The sequence below is a fragment of the Myotis brandtii genome, unplaced genomic scaffold (genome assembly GCF_000412655.1).
Source record: "Myotis brandtii unplaced genomic scaffold, ASM41265v1 scaffold125, whole genome shotgun sequence".
Lineage (NCBI taxonomy): Eukaryota > Metazoa > Chordata > Mammalia > Chiroptera > Vespertilionidae > Myotis > Myotis brandtii.
The window spans coordinates 9626801-9632376 of record NW_005354385.1 but is presented as its reverse complement, the minus strand read 5'-3'; the positions used below and the strand labels follow the sequence as shown (position 1 = coordinate 9632376).

The following is a 5576-nucleotide window of genomic DNA, read 5'->3' as shown; positions in this document are numbered from 1 at the left end:
CCCCACAACTCATTATAGCTTGAACTGATTTTGGACTCATCTTGGAAAAGAACCCTGGGTCACATCTCAACAAGCTGTCGCTCCCAGAACATTCCCCACCAACCACAGGCTGAGAGCTAAAGAGCTGTGTGCAACTTACTGACCCACTGAGTATAGATTTAATAGACAAGAGAGACTGCAAATGATTAATTGCAGTTATTTATATTTATGGGTTTGGATCTTCAGTATGCCTGGCCTCTCCCCATTTTATTTCATAATTTTCCCCCTGTTGGAGACTGAAGAGCAAAAGTCAATTGCCTGAGTGTTGGCATCACACTGGAAACTAAAGGGCCATGCATTTCAATTCCAGCTCAAGAAACACTCTGGCTGAGCAGATGTAATTCACCAGACCCCAGTGGGCTAGGCTCACACTGTTGTCAGTCAAATCACATCGCTGATGGAAATCAGCAGAGCACGTTAGCAATTTATACTCAACAGCCTCTCCTCAACCATAAATTTCAAGATAATGTCTAATGAAACCCAAAGTTAACCCAAGAAATTGAGCCCATACAGTCTGTGTTCTTACCATGAGACACTGTGTTCTTACCATGAGGCACTCAGGAGGCAAAATGAAATTTCTAATAGAACTCCTGCCAAAACTCCAGACTCCAATATCAATCCAGTGACCTTCAGGCCAGACCTCACCCAGTGCACTTATACCTACTTCCTGGGTCATTAGTTTGGCAGCTGCCAGCAGCATGGTTTTTTTCAGACTGTATTTGATACTCCACCCTATCTAAGGCAATCTCGGCCTGCACAAAGCCAGACTTCTCTGGACTTCAGTCTCCTCTATAAACGATTGAGACCATCAGTACTTTTGCTTTGTCATGCCACTTCTACTAGTAGATCCCATAGCCCTGGCCTTTTGCTCTCCAGGGCCTCTGGCCATTGTTCCTGTTTTCCAAACTAACCACCAAAATGTTTGCCATCAGCATCTCTTATCCCACTCTGACTTGAAAAAGCAACAGTTGTAAACTGGTAATAATTATAATAAAGTGAAGGAAGAGCTACAAGTAAGCAGACAGCCTTAAGTAAGTTAGACATTCTAGAATGTCTTTATAGCTTAGAAATTAATTCATTCCGTGTTAATTACACTCTGGATATAGATGAGATGATGGGCAAGTAGAATATTAACTATAAAGAGAACAAAAGTACATAAATCAGTATCTGTGTGTGTGTATTTCTTTTAAGTATATGTGCACACACACACACCCATACACACATACATACACACGAAAGCTAGAAGGTTATACCCAAAATGTTTAAAACCCATTTCATCTTTGAATGGTAGGGTTGTAAGTCATTTTTATTTTCTTCCTTGTGTGAATCCTTTCTTAAAATTTCTAAAGTGAGCGTGAATTATTCTTGTAATAAAAACAAGTCCAGTGCGGTGGCTGGGGAGGGCGGGGGCTGGGCAGGGAGAAGTGAAAAAGTAAAAATTCTCAAGAGCACCCTGCAGATAGCTGACATCTGACTAAATCCCATATCGTCTGACCATTACTTGAGTGATCTTCCTGTTATACAACTTTTCTCATCTTTAATGAACTAAAGTAAAAGATCCATACAGTGAAAAGAAAAGAATCATTTGCCTTTATAATTTATTAGGAATCTTGGAGAAAGAACTGGAAAATGTCACAAAATTATCTACCATATTCTGAAGAACAGTCTCTAACTAGAATGAATTTGCCTTGAGCACCAACCCAATAACTATTTAAACCCAAGTTAAACTACATCTAAACTAGTCTTGAAATTTGTTTTTATATTACATCCAGTGAGGGGTTTAAAGTTTAACACAACATCAAAAATCCCAACATCTAATAAAATCAGTGACTGCAAAGCTGATGGAACTTACTAGAATTTGGTGTTCCCCAAGGTTAACTCTTCAGCCAACAACACAGCCGGGGGGGACCCATCCACACTGCCAGGAAGTCCACCAATACGGAAAGAACAGGCCATCCTAGATGGGGCCAACATTCCTTCTGTCTCCCCACCTTGTGACAATTCAGTGCTCTCATGCAGGAACACAGCTACAGAACATTCTCTGCAGGAGGCACAGCTAGAGAACATTCTCGGCCGGAGGCAGTCAGTGTAGGGGCCATCAAAGACAGGCAGCCCTGGGTTGAATTCCAACTTAGCCACTTACTATCTGTGTGACTATGAGCTTTAGTCTTCTCATCCATAAAATCTCATCTATTTCACAAGTTATACTGAGAATTTGAGATCATATAATAAGGTGCAAAAATGCACCTGCCATCAACAACTCCCATTCCTGAGCACCTACAACGGGCTCCCACATTTGCATTGCTGAATTGGGGTGATAGAGAAAACCGGGGTCAGAGGAGAGAACAAAAACAGCTAATCTACACAGGGCCATAACCCTGCTTTAGCTTACATGGAGCTTGTCTCAGACCAAGCAAAGGCACTTAAGACTCACAGGTTGGGAAATAAATCCTATCACTTCCCTGAAAAAACAGTAGGCAGGCCTCTTCCGTCATTTCTCTAGCATCGCTCCCCAAAATAAACGGTCTCTCAAACAGAACGGATACTGTTATTTGTTCTAAAAAAACAAACAAACAAAACAAACAAAAGAAAAACTGTAAAGCCCAACATCTAACACAGATCTAACTCCAGGCCACAGGTTACCTGTCACAGAGGTCAGGAGGCAGCAGGCGCTCTTCCACCTGAGGTCCGCTGCTAATCACAGGGAGCCCAGCGTTTACGCGTCTTTCTTATCTGTCTTGAGCAGTCAGTTGATGGGTTTAAAACATTCCCCAGAAGAGACTTGAGCAAAGGTTTCTGGCCTCAGTTAACCCAAGTCACTGGGACAACTTTGACCCACAAGAGTGTGTTTTTTTCCCCTCTATTCAGAATATTTCTTGGAATTTATTTTTAGTTCAAAGAAGGTGAGGAATTGCTTTCTGGCTCAGTCATAAACCCTGAACACCATTTACCATAAAGAACATATGTCAAGACAATCAGCTCTGACTTGATATTTTTAAACAAATCAAGATATTTCTTTAAATGTGTCCTTTATATTATAATATCTTGATCTCAGATGTAAAAAACATATAACATGACTTTGGTTAACCTGATAGCAAGAACCTGGGAACCAGAGTCAGAAACCCCATCTTAAGTGTCAAAATGGGTGTTGTCTGGTCACTCATTCAGTGCATGTCAACCTCTACCAAATAGTGTACTGTGTTCCCCAAACCACCTTTACCCATCCCCATAGAATCCCTTCCATTTCCCACAGTCTCCTCCACCACCCCTCAACATACCCTTGCTCTCCCCTTAATATCCATCATTCCCCATCCATCTGCACTAAGAAGTTACTCCTGCTACTTCATTTCACATGTGCCCTTTCCATTCTTCTCTTACTAGGTTCTTATTGCTGATGTCTGATTTACATGCTCTCAATTCTTTGTTATATATAATTAACCAGTTCATGTAGGATCAAGAAACCCAAGATATGAAGAAAGCTAAAAGAAATTGGATATTTTAACCAAGGTTCCAAAAGGTTCCCCACAATAATCCAGCAATTGTAAGAAGGCACTGGAAACTACCTGGTCATCATACTTAAACACCGTGAGAAAACTACATTTGTTTGATGTAGGGTGTGAAACTTAGAAAGCTAATTATTACAGGAAGTGAAAAACCTATACTGTGAAAAGTATAACATATTGGTGGAAGGAACTGAAGAGGACACAAATACATGGAAGGAAATACCATGCCCATGGGTTGGGCAGCTTAATATCATTAAAATGTCCATACTACCCAAAGCAATCGCCATATTCAGGCAATCCCTACCAAAATACCAATGGCATTATTCTAAGAATTAGCACAAATAATCCTAAGATGTACTAAGATGTACCAGTTAATAATGCGGATTTTTTTCAATAGATGGAGTAACACATATGTTGATATATATGCGATTTGATATGTATGCTATTTTGTTGTATTGACAGCAAGCTTCAAAACTTCATATGTCAAATTTGCTGAAAGTGTTAACATCATAGATATTTTTACGCTTAAAAATGTCAAATTTCATGCCAAAAAAAAGAGCATTTGTGGGAAGTTTTAATTCATTACTTTATTTTAAAGAAAAGTGCTGCTGAAAAGTTATCATATACTTCGGGAAGCTTATGGTGAACATGCTCCATCTCAAGATACTTGTGAACGCTGGTTTAAATGCTTTAAAAGTGATGATTTTGATGTGAAAGACAAAGAACATCCAGGTCAACCGAAAAAGTTTGAAGACCAACAATTACAAGCATTATTGGATGAAGATGCGTGTCAAACTCAAAAACAACTTGCAGAAAGATTAACGGTTGTTCAGCAAACAATTTCCCATCGTTTACAAGCAATGGGAAAGATTTTAAAGGAAGGAAAATGGGTGCCATAGCAACTGAACGAAAGACAAATGGAAAACCGAAAAGTCATCAGTAAAATGTTGTTTCAACGGCACAAAAGAAAATCTTTTTTGCTTCGAATTGTGACTGGTGGTGAAAAGTGGATTTATTTTGAGAATCCCAAATGCACAGAATCATGGATTGATCGAGGTCAACCATCAACATCGACTGCAAGGCCAAATCACTTCGGAAAGAAGAAAATGCTCTGCATTTTGTGGGATCAGGAAGGTGTGGTGTATTATGAGCTTCTAAAACCAGGTGAAAACTTTAATCCTGATTGCTACCGACAACAAATAATCATTTTGAACCATGCTTTGATCGTGAAACAACCAGAATGTGTCAGAAGACACGGCAAAATAATTTTGCTTCATGATAATGCACCATCACACACTTCAAAACCAGTTAAAGACACTTTAAAAGATCTTGCCTGGGAAGTATTAACCCACCCGCTGTATTCACCAGACCTTGCTCCTTCAGATTACTGCTTGTTCTGATGATGGCACACACACTTTCGAGCAGCACTTCAAAACATACGAAGAAGTGGAAAATTGGGTCTCTGAATGGTTTGCCTCAAAACAAGAAAAGTTCTATTGGGACGGTATCCACAAATTACCTAAAGATGGGGGAAATGTGTAGCTAGTGATGGAAGTTACTTTGAATAAAGCACTTTTGATGTTTCTCTTGAAATTATCGTGTTTTCTTTGATTACAAAATCCGCCATTATTAACCGGTACACCTAGTATATGGAACCACAAAAGACTCTGAATAGCCGAAGCAATCTTGAGAAAGAAGAACAAAGTTGAAGATAGCACACTCCCTGATTTCAAACTATATTACAAAGCTATAGTAATCAAAACAGTATGGTACTGGCACAAAAACAGACTCATAGATCAATGGAACAGAACAGAGAGCCCAAAAATAAACCTTTGCTTATTTGGTCAAGTACTCTATGACAAAGGAGGCAAGAACATACTCTTTAATAAGTGGTGTTGGAGAAACTGGTCAGATAAATACAAAATAATTAAACTGAGCTACTCTCTTCCACCATATCAAATATATATTCAAAATGGATCAAAGACATAAATGTAAGACCTGAAACCACTTAATTCCTAGAAGACAAATCAGCAG

The 5576-nt window shown here is 39.3% G+C and overlaps 1 protein-coding gene across 1 annotated transcript in view; it reads right to left on the bottom strand.

Annotated features, from left to right (window-relative positions):
* GPD2 (glycerol-3-phosphate dehydrogenase 2 (mitochondrial)) overlaps positions 1 to 2022 on the bottom strand; it is a 115248-nt gene extending 113226 nt beyond the window's left edge. Inside the window, exon 1 of the mRNA XM_014534071.1 lies at positions 2012 to 2022. The gene's annotated coding sequence lies outside the window, so the exon portion shown is untranslated. The remainder of the gene's footprint in view (positions 1 to 2011) is intronic.
* Between the last annotated feature and the right edge of the window lie 3554 nt (positions 2023 to 5576).